The sequence below is a fragment of the Euprymna scolopes genome, chromosome 29 (assembly GCF_053919585.1).
Source record: "Euprymna scolopes isolate OS-2025 chromosome 29, ASM5391958v1, whole genome shotgun sequence".
Taxonomy (NCBI): Eukaryota; Metazoa; Mollusca; class Cephalopoda; order Sepiida; family Sepiolidae; genus Euprymna; species Euprymna scolopes.
The window spans coordinates 58,695,861-58,716,921 of record NC_136510.1 but is presented as its reverse complement, the minus strand read 5'-3'; the positions used below and the strand labels follow the sequence as shown (position 1 = coordinate 58,716,921).

Genomic DNA, 21,061 nt, shown 5'->3' with positions numbered 1-21,061 from the left:
GTTTAATATTTATATTTTAGAAAAAAAAAGGAATCAGTTTCAATTTATACTTTACTTTATTCAATATCATATTTAAAAAATGAGAATTAATTCATTTTAATTAAAGTGTATTGCTGTTGCTGTAACCTCGCATTAAAGTCCATGCAATAAAAAACACCTTTAATTTGTGTAAAAGTATAAAACACTTTTCTTCATTAAATAAAAGCAGAATTTTTTGAGTTTGCATATCTTAATGTTACCATAAAAATAATTACAATATGAATAGAAAATATTGTTATTATTTTGAAACAGATAACAATAGCTGAATAATAAATAAAGAGAAAATAGTAATCGTGTAAGCAAAAATAAAATAAAATGGAAAGTGAATTATAAAGTAAAAACGAACTAAATTCAAAAAATAAAATTAACAAATAAATAAATGCAAATAAACAAATAAATTAAATTCAAACAAAATATTAAATTAAAATTAATAATTAATTCGAACAAATAAATTAAATTCAAACAAAATATTAAATAAAATTAATAATTCATTCGAATAAAGAAATTAAATTCAAATCAAATAAATCATATTTAAATAAACAAATATATTAAATTTAAACAAATAAATAAATAAAATTTTAATGAACAAATAAATTAAATTTGAATGAGTAAATTAAATTTAGACAAATACATAAAATCAAGTAAATTAAATTGAAAAGGCAAAATAAGTTAAACAAATTCAAATAAACTTGGACAAACAATAAATAATAGTTTATAAGTGCAGAAAAACATGTGAAAAATGTGGAAGCTTTTCTTTATTTAACAAAGAGCAGCTGCAGACAAGCGTTATTTCTATTTTTACTCAATTTCACCACAAAAGTAAATATTAAAAAGATGAGAAAACATTCAACGTTATATGCAAATCTTATGTTCTTTTGTGAATGAAGAAATGAAAAGTTTCTTAGAGGATGAACTTTGTTGACTAATAACTCCATAATTGTATCGAACTAAGTGTATATGTAACAGAAATGCTGTATTGATTCATTGAAAACATTTGTTTATGTCAGGTTGCACATTATTTTTACTTTATGCTAAAATCTTGCAACTATTGCCCTTTATCTTTTCAAAAACTACACCATAACAATCATTTTATCTGAATTGATCAATATTATTATAATTTTTGCTCTTTTCTTAATTCATTACCGTTAGCTTCTTGTAAATTCTCAATCAATATTTTGGTTATTTGTATTCAAGCTGACAACATTCCTAGTTTGTTCCCCAACTTGAAATATAAGGATATTATACCGATTTCAGTGCTGGCCAAATCTTTCTTCAAGGTGATCTGTTCCAAATATGTCATATGACATAAATGTAATTTTTTATTCTTTTATGCAACATTTTGCTAGTTTAAAAATTGAATATTTGGCATTTTGATGTAAGGTAGTCGATATTTACTTTGCTAATTTGCCATTTTTGCAGGAATGCTATTCCAAGATTTGGATCAAGTAAAGCAGACGACAAAAATAAGCGATTTTTTAAAAATATATTTACAAAACTTTTAAAGATTTAAAAGAAAAATATACATTTATAAAACATTTTCTTTAATATTAAATATTTACAAAACTTTTAAAGATTTAAAAGAAAAATATATATTTATAAAACATTTTCTTTAATATTAAATATTTACAAAACTTTTAAGGATTAAAAAAAACTTTTTCTATTTACACAAAACTTTTTAATGTAAGCAATAAAACGAACGTATTTAAACAAAATATATTTAAATAAATGGGTGTCTTTCTGAGTACGTTCTTTTTATATATTTACACAACTTTCAATAACTCTATTAATAATAATACTTTTAATAATATAAATAAATGGTAAATCTTTACGACGTGCTCAGGCATATTATAAACACTCCAACCTCCCTATGTTAAGCACGGCTTTCGGAAAAAAAAACACCCCTAACCTCAAAAGCCGTTCTTAAGATGGGGAGGTTAGGTTGGGAGGTGTTTATTCCGAAAGCCGTTCTTAACATGAGGTGGTTATGTTGGGGTGTTTATACTACGCTGGAGCAGGTCGTAAAATAATACCAAATAAATAAATAAACCGAGGTTATAACTGAGAATTTTGGATGATGTCAATAAAAAAATACATAATTAAGAAAAAAAAAAAAATAGAAATAAAATTATTATAACCAAACTTTTTATGGCAGAAACAAATATAAAATAACTGACTTGTTCGGATTTTTGCGACAATTCAATATTTATTTAAAGTGCGATGTATGTAGGTGGTCAGCAGTGGAGGAGAAATCCTTCTAGACCGAGGCAATTTTTATGCATAGTAAAATCACAAGTATAAACAATCGAGATCTTTAAAAATATATTTTATTCACATATCTTTTATAACTTTTATTTTTATAAAGATGAAATGTAGCATCACAAGATGCAAATCTTTTTATTTTTATTTACCCCCCCCCCCAAAAAAAAACTTGCTATTTGCTTACATCTCTATAAAGTCAAATTAAGTGAAAGTAAGTTTAGCGTCCAAAAATTTCAGTTTCCAATGTTTTGCAATTAATATAGGTCATTCATTTTATTTTCTTATTTTTATTATAATTATAAAAGTTTTGTAAATATATTTTTAAAAAATCTTGCTCGCGAACATTCGAATATGTCTGCTATTTGACCTGTTTACAAGTTTAGAAACACCCAACGGCAATGTCAAGGTCGAACAAACGGTGCCCCTTGAATTGTTCGCTTATTTTTGTCGTCTGCTACGGAGGTATCTAATCTTTACTTGATTTAAAAGTAAAAATAAATATTTACAAAACATTTTCTTTAATATTAAATATTTACAAAACTTTTAAGGATAAAAAAAAAATTTTTTTTCTATTTACACAAAACGAACGTATTAAAACAAAATATATTTAAATAAATAGGTGTCTTTCTGGGTACGTTCTTTTTATATATTTACAGAACTTTTAACAAAATTAATAATAATAATAATTATAATTATAATAAAAATAAGAAAATAAAATGAATGACCTATATTAATTGCAAAACATTGGAAACTGAAATTTTTGGACGCTAAACTTACTTTCACTTAATTTGACTTTATAGAGATGTAAGCAAATAGCAAGTTTTTTTTTGGGGGGGGGGGTAAATAAAAATAAAAAGATTTGCATCTTGTGATGCTACATTTCATCTTTATAAAAATAAAAGTTATAAAAGATATGTGAATAAAATATATCTTTAAAAATCTCGATTGTTTATACTTGTGATTTTACTATGCATAAAAATTGCCTCGGTCTAGAAGGATTTCTCCTCCACTGACCACCTACATACATACATCGCACTTTAAATAAATAGTGAATTGTATTAAAAACACACGAAGAAAGCTTGGTCGCAAAAATCCGAACAAGTCAGTTATTTTATATTTGTTTCTGCCATAAAAAGTTTGGTTATAATAATTTTATTTCTATTTTTTTTTTTTTCTTAATTATGTATTTTTTTATTGACATCATCCGAAATTCTCAGTTAAAACCTCGTTTTATTTATTTATTTGGTATTATTTTACGACCTGCTCCAGCTTAGTATAAACACCCCAACATAACCACCTCATGTTAAGAACGGCTTTCGGAATAAACACCTCCCAACCTCCCCATCTTAAGAACGGCTTTTGAGGTTAGGGGTGTTTTTTTCCGAAAGCCGTTCTTAACTTAGGGAGGTTGGAGTGTTTATAATATGCCTGAGCACGTCGTAAAAATTTACCATTTATTTATATTATTTAAGTATTATTATTAATAGAGTTATTGAAAGTTGTGTAAATATATAAAAAGAACGTACTCAGAAAGACACCCATTTATTTAAATATATTTTGTTTAAATACGTTCGTTTTATTGCTTACATTAAAAAGTTTTGTGTAAATAGAAAAAGTTTTTTTTAATCCTTAAAAGTTTTGTAAACATTTAATATTAAAGAAAATGTTTTATAAATATATGTTTTTTTCTTTTAAATCTTTAAAAGTTTTGTAAATATATTTTTAAAAAATCTTGCTCGCGAACATTCGAATATGTCTGCTATTTGACCTGTTTACAAGTTTAGAAACACCCAACGGCAATGTCAAGATTTGAACAAACGGTGCCCCTTGAATTGTTCGCTTATTTTTGTTGTCTGCTACGGGGTATCTAATCTTTACTTGATCCCAAGGATTTAACCTTAAACGTTAGAGGTACTAACCTCTAATCTAACCTTAATAAAGTAATATATTTAATATCTACAATTTCTATATGGTATCTACAATATGACCATATTGCTATTTATATCAAATTACTTACACTGATTTTTTTATACTTTTCTCCCATTTATACCTGTACTAAAATGTAATTTTAATCATAAGTCTATCACTACCTCGTCTTCTAAGGAGCAAACAAGTTAGGTGCATCTAATCCATGTTGTATGTAAATCTCAACCCATTTCTTATTTCCTTGATTTATATATCTTACATTCCAGGTACTTATTATTATTATTAATATTTTACATACTTTTAATAAAACAAATTAATTACCAAAACAGATTAATTTTCTTACCATACACGTTTTCTTCTTAATGTTAGAGGGTAAATCTATCTTTAATTTTAAGCTAATTTTTTAGAATAGAGCTAAAGTTTCTTAAGTGTGATACTAAATAATATCATCCATGCAGGGGCGTAGACATACCTGGTGTAGAAACCAGGCGACTGGTTACCCCCTCTCGGAGTGATGGACCCATAGAACTTCTCAGATCATCTATCTAGGAAAAAGGATACTCTGATATTAAAACTGAGGAAGGGAGGCCTCCTCAGTCAAGGTTGACAACCTTCCTATAGCTCGTGACTCAAACAAATTCTCTGGTTTGCAAACCTAAATTGGTTAAGGAGTAGATAGGCTTTGGCTATTGCTGGCTTTCACACTCCTTCTTTGTCTATTAGCCAGGCGCAGAGGTGCAATAATAGGCCTCTCATGAGCCACCCTGTACTTGGCCTTGTTTCCTGACTAGGACATTGAACGCCATTCTTCTATTCTCCAACTTCTTTCTTTTTCTCACTGGTCTTGCCTTGGGGTCGAGGGTACCTGATTGACAGTTTGTCTGGTTGCTGTTTCCGACTACAGAAGCCCTAACTCTTTGGTAGACCTTAGGGAAGCTGCTCTATCATCAGTTGTATAATATCAGGATAGTTGTAGTGCCATGTCGTGCATGGAAAGGGACCCTGCTGCTATCTATGGTGGGCTTTCACGAGGCCACAACTTCCTGGGCAGGACCTGGCTATTGGACCTGTTGTGTGTGATTTGGCATCAAAACTGGTCCATGTTGCTCAACTCTCCCCAATCTAAAATAAAATAAAACCTAATGACAACCCAAAAAAATACAACAATTAAACCAGACAACTACCTAAACAAAACTAATTTGCCTCCTCTCTTGAGGCTCACATTCACAAATATCCATGGGCTTAGAAGTAATCTAGGTGACGTAGAGTCTTATCTCTTAGTAAATTCCCCAGATATCTTAGCATTAAATGAAACAAACCTACTCTCCTCAATCCCCCCCTAACTAACTAATGCCCTTCACCCACTTCCCATAGCAGTAGAGCAACGAAACTTGACACAGTTATTAGTCTTTCTCTACATAGGAACCACCCAGAGTTATGCATTTCTCTCATCGTTTGATGCAGCTCTGAAGACCGTTTTTGTAGAACATCCCAGGTTGGTTCTCCAACCACGACGTGACTTCAGAAACCAAGGCTGCATCATCTGGGAAACGCTTTCCTTTCAAAAACAACTTCATGGCTGGGAAGAGGTGAAAGTCAGAGGGTGCAAGATCAGGAGAGTAGGGAGGATGGGGAGAATTTCATAACCACACACCCGTGCTTCTGATCTGGCGACATGTGGACCGGAGTGTTGTTCTGCAGGAGGAGGGTACCTTTGCTGATCTTGCCCCGCCTCTTGATTTTGATAGCTTCCCTTAATTTCCTCAAAAGTGAAGCATAATAGGCTCCTGTAATTGTGGTACCCTTTGCCAGGAAATCTGTCATCACTACTCCGTCCTGGTCCCAGAAGACTGTGAGCATGCCCTTGCCAGCGGAGGGCTGCACCCCTGCCTTCTTTGGAGGTGGTGAGTCCAAGTGATTCCACTGCATTGACTGGGCTTTGGTCTCTAGATCATAGTGATGGACCCAGGTTTCATCCTGTGTAATCAGTCTTTTGAAAAACTTTGACTCATCTTCTTGGCACATTTTCAAATTCATCCTCCTCGAGCACTCAACACATTCTCGCTTCTGAAATGGTGTGAGAAACCTGGGAATCCATCTGGCAGACACCTTATGGATATGCAAATGGTCATGAATGATAGTTTCCACAGACCCTGTACTAATCTTGACATCTTGGGCTATTTAGCGAATAGTAATGCACCGATCTTCCACAATGGCAACCTCAACTTGACAGATAGATGCCTCATCAATGGCAGAAGGGGGTGGCCAGGTCTGGGAGCTGTTTCCACAGACTTCCGGCCATGTTTGAATTTACGATGCCAGCATTTTACAAGGTCATATGATGGGGCATTATCACCATAAGTTTCTTTCATTTCATCAAAAGTCTCCTGTGGTGTGCATCTTTTCAAATACAAAAACCGGATCACTGCTTGGCATTCAACAGGCTCCATTTCACACCTGACTCAGTTCAAACAGAAATCACAATTAGTTCAGAGCTGTAATTTGCCACATAACCCGTAGAGACATAAATCATTTCACATGCAAAATTTCAGCTAGATCAGACAACTGGAAGTGGATCAGGAGCATTACTTATTGCACGCCCCTCGTATATTAACATGACAGGATATCTCCCATTCTGCCATGAAGACTCGGATAGATATATACACGGACTTGGAGTTCATATTCAAAGCACCCTCCCCTTAACTAGAGAGCAACATCTGAAATCGCATGATCAGGCCTTTATGTGTTTTCTATTAATCTTCTATTACAGTGTTAGTTACTTATATTTTCTCTACCATTCTCCCTCAAGATCATGTCTCTGATAGTATAGATGAAGCACTCTCCTTAGATAGAAATGCCCAGATACGTGTGTTCGGTGACTTTAATGTCCATCATAAGAATTGGTTTGTTTTCTCAAGTTACACAGATGCAGCTGGACGCTTTACTTATAGCTTCTCTATAGCCTATACCCTCACACACTGTCATGTTCCCAACCCGCCTCCCAGATAGTGGCTACCAGCAAGCTTCACTTCTAGACCTATTCCTTACTACAGTACCTGAGGATTGTGTGACCAATGCTCACAATCCATTAAGAAACGCAGACCACATTGTGGTATTATCACACTTGTATACATACATCATTATGTATGTGATTTATACAAACAAAGTTTATCTATTTGTGAGTGTGACAATAAAATAAGTTTGTCTTACCGTGCAGATACTTATTTAATATCATTATGAGTGAGTAGAGATCAGGATGTCCTGTGGAAGAGATATGAGGAAAGAGATTGACTCCGAGTAGTTTAAAACTTATTTCCAGAACGCCATCTTACCGGAAGCTCCAGCTACCGGAAGTGTCCTCAACTGTCAACCTGCAGTAAATGTCTTTCGTATAGATATGTATATATATACACATACATAACATTCCCCCTCCCAAGGTCCTTTGCTATTGAAATGGAAGTTCACTTAACATATATAATCTTGCATCCTCTGTATTGGTCGTCCTGACCTTGATAGAACTCCTAACTCTGGAGTTGCTGGGTTTGGTGCTCCTGATCTTGGTTGATGAACTTGAACCAAATATTGTGTCAGAGTAAGGTTTTGCTGTTGGTAACTTTGAACGAGGTACTAGCAGTAGATCTCGGCGGTTTCGGCATATAGTTCTGCCATTATCCATCAGTACCAAGTATGACCTTGGTTGAGAGCAATGTTCAATCACTTTGCCTATCCTAGACCAAGTTTTCCCATCATGTACTCTGATGTGATCCCCTATTTTTAGTGAAGGCAGCACATGCTTATTGCTTATATGCTGTTTTACCTTCTGCATGTTAGTTGAGGATGATCTGCAAAGATCATAGCCATTATTTCTTATGCTTGGAAGAAATGTTCTCAGTTAGCGGTTCATCAGTTTAGTTGCTGGTGAAAGAGAGTTATTTTTACCAGGTGTTGTACGTAAGGTTAATAGAGCAAGATATAGATCGTCTACAGTCTGGAAACATTTCTGCAGTGTTTTCTTCACTGTTTGGATGGTTCTCTCGACTAGACCATTAGATTATGGGTATTCTGGACTGCTAGTTACATGGAAAAAAACCCATTTTGTAGCAAATTCCTTGTATTGTTGAAACTTTAATTGGGGGCCATTATCGGATATTACCTGTTTGGGTATACCATGGCTCAAGAAGATATGTTTTGTACAGGTTATTACTGTTGATGCAATTGTATCAGTGAGATGGCTGAATATAAAAAATTCTGAGTGGTAATCCACTACCATGAGGTAATCTTTCCCCCGCAGCCTGAAGAGGTCTGTACCAACCTTATGCCATGATTGGTCAGGAATGTCATGCCATATTTCTAGCTCTGAACTTTGTCAATTGCTATAACGTTGACATGTTTTTATCATGTCCTCTATTTCTTTGTTCATGTTTGGCCAAAAAAGAGACTGCCTAGCATTGGAGTTGGTTTTCTCAATACCAAGATGTGCCTGGTGTAAAATCCTGTGCATTTCTGCTTGCATATTGGTTGGAACAACAATTTGTTGACCCTTTAATAGTAGTCCTTCCTGGTATGTCATGTCATCTCTGTAATTAAAATATGGTTGAAGACAGGCATTGAGATTATTTCGATGCTGTAACCATCCTGACTTGATTTGCTGTTGCAGTTGTTATAATGTTTCATTAGCCGTCTGAGTTATGAGCTGTTGTCGATGTTTGTCACTTATGGGTATTGAAGAAATTAGGAAGTGGACAAAAAAAGTTAATTTCTTTGTCAGAGATTTCTGGATTGTTGTACTTTTGTGCTGCATTGCTGAGTTTGTCAACACCGTGCATTAGTTTGCCCTGAGTGTATTCTATTTCGAAATTGTATTTCTGTTAGCATAATAGGAAATGTTGTACTTGACATATCAAAGGCCTTCGACAAGGTATGGCATAAGGGTCTACTTCACAAGATTTCCAGCTACGGTATAACTGGAAATGTTTTCTCAATCATTAAATCATTTCTCTCCGATAGGCTCATAAGAGTAGTGGTAGATGGACAAAAATCGGAGGCCTGCAATATAAATGCTGGGTCCCTCAGGGGTCAATCCTAGGCCCAACTCTCTTCCTGATATCCATCATTGACCTCCCTAAACACATACTTAAATTATTCGTTGACATCTATGCTGATGACACGACCATCTATGGCAACACATCAAAGGCTGTAAATGATAAAGTTCTCTCTGATTCTCTCTCCTCTGATCTCGAGCGCGTGGTTCAGTGGGGGAAGATGTGGCTGGTTACCTTTAATGCATCCAAAACCAAACTCCTATCCTTACATCATCAACGCTCTGATCCCCATCTGGCATCAATTGTGATGGATGGCTCTCGTCTGGGTGAGGCCCCGTGTTTTGACAAGCTTCTGGGTTTGACTTTTACTCCTGATCTGAAATGGAACACGTACATCAAGTCTGTTGCCAAGGTCGCTGGAAAGATGGTGGGATCCTTCTACCGCTCCAGAAGATATCTCACTACTGATGCAATTCTCTATCTATATAAAAGCCAAGTACGTCCAAGGATGGAATACTGTTGCCATATCTGGGCAGGAGCTGCTAAAAACAGCCTATCCTGCCTTGACAGAGTACAAAATAGACTTTATGGCTTAGTGGGGGATTCCCTTTTCTCTACCCTGCAACCTCTCTCCCACAGAAGAGACGTTGCGTGCCTATCCTTGTTTTATCGTTACTTCCATGACAGGTGCTTGTCTGAACTCCAATCTCTGGTCCCCCCTCGCCAATCTTTCATGAAAAACACCGGTCTAGCTGAATCCACTGTCAAAAATTTCCCCCACTCTATATCTTGCCTAAATCAAAACGTAGATTCCATGAACAAAGCTTCTTTCTTAGAACTGCACGTCTGTGGAACTCTGTTCCGTCTGCCTGCTTCCCACCGGGCTACAACTTGGATGTCTTCAAATCCAATGTTAACAAATTCCTAATGAACTGCCCCCTTAAGTAAACACTTCATCAAATCTCCACACTAACGTAATGTACTTGCAATAACCCTTATCCCTGAGTGGCTTCTGGGGCTTGATAAGTGGTGATCACTGTGTAAAAAAAAACAAAAAAACTCTGGGTGGGGGTTTTAGAGATTGGTTTTGTCACAATAGTTTTGAGAGGCTTGTGATCATTGTTTATTAGAAAGCGTTGCCCATATAAGAATTCATGGAAATGTTCACATGAAAATACTATAGACAACATTTCCAGTTCAAGTGGGCAATAGTTGCCCTCAGCTGATGTAAGAGAATGGCTAGCAAATGCCACTGGAGCCCAGTTATTGTTGTGTTTTTGTTCCAACATAGCCCCATGTCCTAGGGTTGATGCGTCTGAAGAGACTCTGATGGGAAATGCTGGGTCAAAGTATTTTAATGTTGGACTCTGTGTAACTAATTTTTTTAGTCTTTGAACAGCTTTTTTTCTGTGGTTTATCAAAAGACCACATATTATCTTTTTCCAACAAGAGGCAAAGAGGTGCAGCTTCATTTGATAAGTTAGGAATGAATTTTCCTAAGTAATTTATTATGCCTAGAAAACGCTGGAGTTCTGTTTTGTTTGCTGGGTCTGGCATGTTCATGATCGCTTTGTATTTTTTGTCATCAGGTTAAACCCCTCTACTGGATATTTTGTGTCTTAGGAATGTCAACTCAATTATGTTGAACTGACACTTTGATTGATTTAGTTTCATTTTGATTTTAATTTCCTTACAGTATTCAGAACCTCAGTAGTTCTCTTTTGTAAGAATTCTGGAGTGTCTGCCCAAATGATGATATCATCCTTCAACATGTTCTATGATAGCTGCTATTTTTGCATGACATATTTCACTGGCACATGCCATATGGTAGACGTGTGAATATGTAGCGTCCACAAGGTGACTTGAAAGTGAGAAGTTTGGAACTTTTCTCATCAACTTTTATCTGTCAGAATGCATTAGATGCATCAAGCTTAGTGAAAAACTTTGCACCTGCCATTTCCTGTATTATGTCTGATGCTGTTGATAACCTATAACGCTCTTGCATTTATTGCAGATTCGACCATATGCAGAGCAGTTTCCACGAAAATGTGAGAATGAACAGAATCTACAGTGTTTTATTTTGTCGTTACTTTAGTTATTATTTGAAGAATGTGGTAAATCACTTTAGTTATTATTTGAAGAATGTGGTAAATCACTTTAGTTATTATTTGAAGAGTGTGGTAAATCACTTTAGTTATTATTTGAAGAATGTGGTAAATCACTTTCGGATCGTTGTTGTGGTTGATTAGTATTTTCCTTTTTTACAGACTTATTTTTGTAAAGTTCACCGATTTTAATTCTTTCTGTAATATGCCCAGTCTTTGTCTAGTTAATTCAGCCGTTCGACCCGCTTTTATAGCTCTTTCCAAAGTTAAATCAGACTCGGCCAATAGTTTTTCTTGTAAACGTGAGTCATTAGTACCTATTATTACTACATCTCTTATTAAACTTTCACAGAGTTCACAAAATTTATATTCTTGGCTGAGTGTTTTTTTCCTAGTAATGAACTCATCAAACGATTCCGCATCTTCTTGATGAGCAGTGAGAAACTGAAAATGAGAGAGTATTACATTTCTTCGAGGGTTACAAAATTCTTCAAATTTGTCTAAAACTGTTGCAAATTTAAGGCTGTCTTCCTCAGTTTGAAAATCAAAATTTCTATGAATTCTGCGGCCTTGTTTGCCTAGACATTGCAAAAGAATGCTTGTTTTAACTTCATCACTTTTCTCGAGTTTTTCCGTTGCTGTTAAATATATTTTAAGGTCTTGTTTAAAAACCTTCCAGTCTTCAGAAAGATTTTCTGAGGAAAAATCAGGTGGAGGAGGCGGAATAAAATGCGAATCCATTTTATTTATTTTTATTTATTTATTATTATTATTTCTTTTTCGTCAACAAAGTAAACAGGTTCTAAACTTCTAACACCATGTTGTATACATACATCATTATGTATGTGATTTATATAAGCAAAGTTTATCTATTTGTGAGTGTGGCAATAACATAAGTTTGTCTTACCGTGCAGATACTTATTTAATATCATTATGAGTGAGTAGAGATTAGGATGTCCTGTGGAAGAGATATGAGGAAAGAGATTGACTCCGAGTAGTTTAAAACACCTTTTATTTCCAGAACGCCATCTTACCAGAAGCCCCAGCTACCGGAAGTGTCTCCTCAACTGTCAACCTGCAGTAAATGTCTTTCGTATATATATATGTATATATATATATACAAATATAACAACACTCAAATCCCAACCCCAAATGAGGAGCCACTATCCATTTACGTCCTCATTCAACTATGCTCTACAAGATGACAAGATAATACAAATGGCCTGATTGGAAAGCCATCAGATAATATATTAGAGATGCCCCATGGACCAATATTTTCTTTCTCCCTGATGAACAGTGTGCAAATGAGACAACTGAATGGTGCAAAGCGGGCATTGAATCACATGTTCCCGCATGGAAGTATTACTACAGATATGTTCACTACAGATTGTGCGGCTGCCATTGCACAAAAACAGCATGCACTCTGCTGATTCATGCATCATAAGTCAAATGCAAATAGGCAAAGATTCATAGATGCTATAAATCATTGTAAGAGAGTAATAACCACAAGCAAAAGAAGACATGCTGAAATAACTGGGGACCATATAGAATCACAGAAGATAGGAACTCACAATTTCTGAAAAATTTGTAATAGTGTAGTGAATAAAAGTCAATCAGTAATTCCCCACTATCCAACAACCAAAGGGTTGCATGCACAGCAACCAAAAAGGTGGAACTACTTGCTCGGGGATTCACCTCCAACTCCACCCGAGAGCCAACAAACAACTCTCTCCCAAATTTCCCTCTGCAGACGGAAACCACAATTGATGATCTGAAAATCACCCCTTGATGTCATAAAAAACTTGGACACCTCCAAGGGGTGTGGGCCTGATCTCATCCCTGCAATGCTAATTAAGAAATGCTCAGCTGAACTAGCCCCATACTTTCCAAACTCTACAACAAATGCTTTGCTGAGTCCTGCTTCCCTAATAGCTGGAACATGGCCCAGTGTACAAGAATTCTGGCGAGAAAGGACCGACCCTCTCAATTCTCGCCCTATAAGTCTCCTCTCCCTCTTCACTAAAATCTTTGAGACGCTAATCTATCAAGCACTAGTCCACCACCTTACAAAAGGTAATCTTTTTTCTAACAAACAGTATGGATTTAGGAAATGTCATTCTACTGGTGATGTTTTAACAGTCATGTCTGAACGCATATACCATGCACTGGATAAGGCAGGTGAAGCCAGGGGTGTAGCTCTCGATATATCCAAAGCTTTTGACAAAGTCTGGCATGAAGGGCTGCTAGTGAAAATCAAATCATATGGCATAACTGGGCAAATACTAAATATAATTAGATCCTTCTTAGATAATAGGACTATCCAGGTCGTCATTGATGGACATTCATCTGAGCAACATAACATTAACGCAGGAGTGCCTCAGGGGTTGATCCTTGGACCACTATAATTCCTGATATTCATCAATGACTTCCCCAATAATATTGAGTCCGAGATGGGTATATTTGTTGATTATACAATGCTCTATAACATGCATGAGGGATGAACGGATGTGCACAAATCCAAGACAATGGTTGAATGATTAGAAAATGACTTCTAGATCGTAGTTGAATGGGGACGAAAATGGATGGCGACATTTAATGCCAGTAAGACTAAGCTGCTCTCCTTTAACAATTACATGACACCTCTCCAACCACTGATAGCCATAACTCCCTAACTGAGAATTCTTCCTTCAAACTCCTCGGCTTAACATTCACAGGAAATATAAACTGGAATAAATACATTGAGGACATTGCAAAAGCTGCTTCAAGGAAGGTGGGCTCCCTCTATCATGCTAGAAAACTGCTCACACCTGAGAGTATCCTACACCTAAGGGTCTGCAATCTAATAGGGCCCACTTTGTCAACTAGGCTCCGACCCCTGTCCCATCGCTGCAATGTTGCATCCCTGTGCATATTTTACAAGTATTTTAATGGAATGTGCTCTGATGAATTCATTGCACTTGTGCCCCCTCGACGTACATGTCCCACTTAGCAACAAAATCACACCCCGTCACTGTTGAGGTTCCCGAAATGTCGGAAAGTTTTCTACTCTATTAGCTTCTTCCCTAGAGCAGTTAGACTTTGGAATTCTATTCCTGCTGCCTACCTCCAAAACTTTACTGAAATGCAGAAGTTCAAATGCAACGTAACCCAACACTTTAATCTTTCTTAGGCATGCTTTTCCCAATTAGTAGCTTCTTGTGTCCGAGTGGCAACAATATTCCTTGTTTGTGGTGAAGGTGAGTAAAACAAAAACAATCATCATCTTGGTTGAGTGGACTAGTCATTCAAAATTATGAGCAGTAAAGTCAACAAAGACATGAATGTTCACAGAAGGATAAACTGTCAGGACATGGTCAATTTTCTTAGAGGTACTCTCAAGTATAGTAACTCTGTCATTAATTTTTTTTCTTTCAAGGTTAGGGGACAGATTATTTCCTTAGGAATATTTTCAATCTGCAAAAGGGTGCGAAGAGCTAAAGCAAGTGGAAGAAATCCCGGCTGGTTCTGCAATCTTTCTTCTTACATTGCTTTTCCTTCTTCCACACCCTCTCCACATGATTCATAGTAGCCTTCGTTGTAGGGTCTACAAAATTAAGACTATGGTCTACCATTAGGTATTGGAACACATCTGATCCTAATTTGTTGTAGACTTTCCAACAGTCGGATATGACTGTAGTCCCGACAGAATGTAATTCTTTATTATGGGAAGGATTAGCGTTTTGGCATTATTTTATGGTACTGTCACCAGGAAACCCTCCTTCTCAGTGGTTATATCCTTCAAAGACCCATAGCGGTTCGAGGAGCCTCCAAACGTTGATGTTTAAGAGAGATTCATCGATTTCCTCAGTGTGTCCTGAGTCTCCAATCTGCTGGCGATTTCTAAGAAAATATTCCTGACAAATGTCTATAAAAATGTTCTTCCAGTCAGTGACACCATGTTCTGACCCAAATTGTGACGACTGTAAAATATTATCTAAACTCGCTAAATTCTCGTTTAAAATTTTTTTAATGATTTAAATTTTGTATGCGATTTTTTAATGATTTAAATTTTTTGTGCAATTTTCTTAATTGTCGTCTGCTAAGATTTTCTTTGGCTAATCATGCAGCATATTTGCTATATCGTTTAGTCAATCGATTTTTCTATTGGCTGAACGTTTTCGCCATATTCTAGCTGTTTATGTAAGCTGCCAATATATGCCGATGCAACATTCATAGAAAAGCAGATACAGAAGTACCCGAAAGTCGACTATTAAAAAATCAGTTTTATTAATTTTTTAAAATTTGTTTATGCAAAAATAAATTGAATCGCGCCTATGAAAAGGTTTTTATACATTTTATAAACGTGTTTAAAAATAGTTCAAATAAGATTTATTTCAATAAAAACTTATTATCGAAAATATAATTATTTTTTAAACATTTTCAAAAAGTGATGAAAGCGGATGACATAAAAAACAGATTTCTAATGTCAATTTTAATTTAGACAAATTTTGTTTTTCTTATCCATATTTGTATTTTATATATTTCTAGCAGGACTACCCTACCCGCCGTTGCTTGGGACCAAATAAAATTAAATAGAAGTTAAATAATATGTGTAATATCTTAATTTCAAAATTTCTCTCTACCCCTCTCTATCCAGCTGTCTCTGTATCTTTCTCTCTTTCCCTTTCCTCCTTTTATTGTCCTTTTCCTTAACTCTCTCTTTATCTTTCGTCTGACTCATTTCTCTCTCTTGTTTTCCCGTGCTAAAAAATGTAATTCAACATACTAACAGTCTATCACTTTTATGGTTCCTTGGTCTTTTAATAATGTTCTCTGGCCATCGGTTCCACAGGGCCGTTTAAGTCACAATGCACCAATGATAGGATTTTCCTGGCTTTCTTGTTTGATATCTTGTTTTGGTAGTTTGTCATTTTCCCCTGCATACAAACGTTGCAGTTAAAGTTTTTTGATGTTTTTATTTTCATTCCATCAGCTACAGTCGGCAACATTTTGATATCAGGAATATTGCCGTGCCCAAGAATTTTATGCCATGTCTGTAAATCATGGTAGGCGGTTTTCGATGGGACTACGCTATTTAAACAATATAGTCTTTCATTTTCTTTAATGTCAAATACAGTTTCATTCGGGTACACCAGTTTTGATTTATTGGGGCTAAAGTTTATATTTGCACCTTGTTTAATGGCAGCTTGTATGGAAAATATATTTTCTTTAAATTTTGGGATTAGAAAAGCGTTTTCTAGAATACAGAAACACAGTTCACCTTTATTGTTCCTTAACGAGATTTTAGCATCACCTCTTTTCAAAACGATGTCGTTTACTTGACTAAGTTCTACAAAATGATTTTGTGGCTTAAAGTTGGGATCAAAATAAAATCCGATTCCTTTGTAATCACATGTGCCGTTGCACCACAATCGACAAGAAAGTTGTTACTGTTTGTTGAAACGTCAAATGTACATGAAAATCAAAATGTATGTTCGCTAACAGAACTCTCTACATTTTTAATGGAGTCTCCTTTGAAAGTCCTGTACCTACATTGGAAACTCTTGTGATTAGGTCGGCCACAATTACAGCAAATAATTTTTGTACTTTTCTTAGGGAAAAATTGTTTTTGGCAAAGTTGTGGTTTTTATTCACGGCATGGGTATAATTTAATTTTGGTGTTTTTATGGGTGCATTTTTACATTTCATGCTATTTGTAGATTCGTTTTTTTCTGTGATCATTTTCTCAGTTTCCTTGTAACTTCTGAGTGTCATCTTGAATTGCCTAAAAGTCATGGGTTTTCCCTTCTGGGTTTTCACGGTGGTTGAAATCACTCGGTAATCCCTTGAGGACCATGGAAATTAACAGAGTGTCACTAATAACTTCACCAAACATTTTTAAAGAATTTGCAGTGGTTTCAGCTCTTATAATGGTTTCAACTTCTATAATGGTTTCAGCTTCCATTCGTTTTAGAGAGGTCAGTTCAGTATATAAAGAAATAATTTCGGGTTTTCCTTTCAATAAATAATGCTCTCTCAATATGATCAATGCTTTGCAGCCATCGTCCAAGACTTTTCTCATTACTAGTGATAGACTTCAGTCATCTAAGCACTGTATTAATTCCACAAAGACAGTTGCATTCTGTTCAATGAAGTCGGGGTCGTTTCCGTTTTCAGGTTGTGCCTGGAGTACTTTGTGTAGCTTTTGAATTCGTAGACATCCTAAAAATTTCACTTGCCACAATTCGAATTTTGATTCAGATCCATCAAAAGAAAGATGCACGCTGGGTCCATAACCTCTAGAAGTGTAAGCCATGTTTAGTTTCAGAATAGTTTCCAATAGTTAGTTGTTCTACACAAGTCCTGGAGGTGCCTGGTTCTCAATAGACAGTTTTCCAGTTGGAATCTACAGAGCAAAAGATTCTTTCCGTGTTGACACGAAGAAAACATATGTGAAATTGCTACAGAAAGGTTTAATATTTATGGAGCAATTCTGGTTTCTGATTGGTTGATAGCAGAACGTGAATTAATTCGATTCATCAGTTCCTAGCAGCATCGTTTATAAATAGAATCTCCCGACTGTGCGGGATCATACCCCATTCTAAAAAATATTGCACCCCCTATTTTTTATAATGGGAAAGTCCTTTTAGTTCATTCTGCTCAAAAATAAATATATTTTTTTATATTCAATAATAAAATTATATTTATAATATAATTCATTATTATTCATAATAAAATACGAAATCATTTGGATCCTAAAATTTTAGCATGTAAAAAGACGCCATTTTTAATTTTGTCTAAATGTCAAACATAAATATATATGTGTACAGAAAAGAGAAATAAAAGAAATAGACTTTTATTTTTACCTTAAAAAGGGATAGGCATGTGAAACAAGGAAGCCATTTCTTACATTTGATTATGCAGCTTTGTTCAAAAACGCATACATATATACATATAAATAAATATACATATAAATAAATATGCATGCAATATGTATCCGTTTAAAATGAGGGTTTTTTTTTGTTAATTAAAACAATGCAAAAATATCACAGTTTTGATAAATCTATCTATATATCTATAAAAGTGAAATTGTCTGCCTGTCTGTCCATGTATCTGTGTGTCTGTGTGTGTACAATTCCCTACGCAATAACTCTGTCAATTTTCAGTCTGCAGACTCGAAATTTGATATACAGGGTACTGAGATTTGGGGAGATACATATAATCGGTTTTCGGCCAGAAATTTGGCGAATCAGGGGTCAAAGTTCAATGATTTGACCTTTGAGAACTCTATCAAACTCCTCCGACAATTTGGGGTCTAAACATTTGAAATTTTAGATATAGGTTCATTGGACATGGATCTAACTTAATAACTTGATTTTAATCCAAAACAATAAATGTTAAGGGGTCATAATAAGGGACAAGTTTTAAAAAATTGACCACTTTTTTATTTTTTTCTCAACATACATCTCCAAATACCCGGGCAACACCGGGCACCCATGCTAGTATATCTATAAAAGTGAACGTGTCTTTCTGTGTGTGTGTGTGTGTGTGTGTGTGTGTGTGTGTGTGTGTGCATTTCTCTACACAATAACTCTGCCAATTTTCAGTCTACAGGCTCAAAATTTGATTTACAGGGCATTGAGATTTGAGAAAATCTTTGTAATCGGTTTTCGGCCAGAAATTTGGCTGTTAAGGGGTCAAAATTCAACGATTTGACCTTTGAGAACTCTACCAAACTCCTCCGCCAATTTTGGGTCTAAATACTTGAAATTTTGAATATAGGTTCCTTCATAACTTGATTTGAGCCCAAAATAATAAATGTTAAGGAGTCATAATAGGGGTCAAATTTAAAAACAATTTGACCACTTTGGTCAAAATTATTCAGACAATTTCTGGACTAAACATTTGAAATTTTACATAAAGGGTAGTTAGAGATAGGGCGAGCTTTTTAATCGATTTGGGGCTGAAAATTTGAGTCACCAATATATAAATGTATGTTTGCATGTATGTATGTATGTATGTATGTTTGCATGTGTGCCTAAAACTTTCGACAGAGACGACCGATTTTTATAAGATCAATATCGTTTTGAAGTTCGACATTTCAGAAAACAAATATCGAAAAAGTTTTTTTTTTTTTTTTTTTTTTTTACAAAGGCATCACCACATTATCAAGGCCCAGAGGCCACTCAAGGATAAGGGTTAAAGAGTGTACAGTAGAAATTGGTCAATATAGTAATCATTAGTAATGAAAATTTGGTAAATTTAATAACTTATATGGAACGGCTCATCAAGAACTTATTTACTTTAGACTTGAACACAACCATATTGTAGTCAGCCGGAAAGCAGGAAAACGGAAGACAATTCCACAGGCGTGCAGTTCTAAGAAAGAAGCTTTGTTCATGGAATCTACGTTTAGGTTTAGGCACAGATAAAGAGTGGGGGAAATTATTGATAGTGTTTACAGCTAGACGAGTGTTTCTTGTGAAAGTTTGGCGAGGGGGGACCATAGATTGAAGCTCAGTTGAACACTTTCCATGAAAATAACGATACATCAGAGACAAACTCGCAACATCTCTTCTGTGAGATAGAGGTTGCAAGGAGGAGAAAAGGACATCTCCTACAAGGCTACGAAGTCTATTTTGAACTCTATCAAGGCAGGACAAGTCCTTTCTAGCAGCTCCTGCCCAGATGTGGCAACAGTATTCCATCCTTGGACGTACCTGGCTCTTATATAGATAGAGAATAGCATCAGCAGTGAGATATCTACTGGATCGATAGAAAGATCCCACCATTTTTCCAGCGGCCTTGGCAACAGATTTGATATACGTGTTCCATTTAAGATCAGGAGTAATGGTCAAGCCCAGAAGCTTGTCAAAACTTGAGGCCTCCTGAAGACGAGAGCCATTCATTTCAATTGATGACAAATGTGGATTAGAATGTTGATGATGTAAAGAGAGAAGCTTGGTTTTAGATGCATTAAAAGTAACCAGCCACTCCTTTCCCCATTGTACTATGTGCTCAAGATCAGAGAATTGGAGAGAACTTGGTCGTTTACTGTCTTAGATGTGCTACCATAAATGGTAGTGTCGTCAGCATAAATGTCTACAAATGATGTAAGGATATGATTTGGAAGATCATTTATGTAGATCAGGAAAAGAGTTGGGCCCAGGATGGATCCCTGAGGGACACCGGCATTAATACTGTGAGCTTCTGATTTTTGCCCCTCACTTACTACTCTTATGAACCTATCAGAAAGAAATGATTTAATAATTGAGAAGACTTTTCCAGCTATACCATAGCTAGCGATCTTATGAAGTAAACCTTTATGCCATACCCTATCAAAGGCTTTAGATATGTCAAGAGCAATTGCCCTAGAAAGATTGCCACCGTCGAGAGATTTGCTAATCCTATGCGATATAACTGTAAGCACATCTGCTGTAGATCTAGCAGAACGGAAACCATATTGAGTGTCACTAAGAAGGTTATTTTTGTTGAGATGTTTGATTACTTCTGTATTTAACACAGATTCTAGCAACTTACTCATGACGCACAGGAGACTTATTGGCCTGTACTGAGAGGGGGATGAGCGATCACCTGAATTCTTAAATACAGGGCATACTGATGAGATTTTCCAGGGAGATGGGAAACTATTCTCCTTAAGACAACGTTTAAACAGTTTTGTAAGTATGGGCGCTAGTTCAGGTTGAAGTT

The 21,061-nt window shown here is 35.5% G+C and overlaps 1 protein-coding gene across 6 annotated transcripts in view; it reads left to right on the top strand.

The window, feature by feature from the left end:
* Positions 1-21,061, top strand: part of LOC145252658 (scavenger receptor cysteine-rich domain-containing protein DMBT1-like) — a 488,297-nt gene that overhangs the window by 211,729 nt on the left and 255,507 nt on the right. The gene's annotated exons all lie outside the window — the stretch shown is intronic.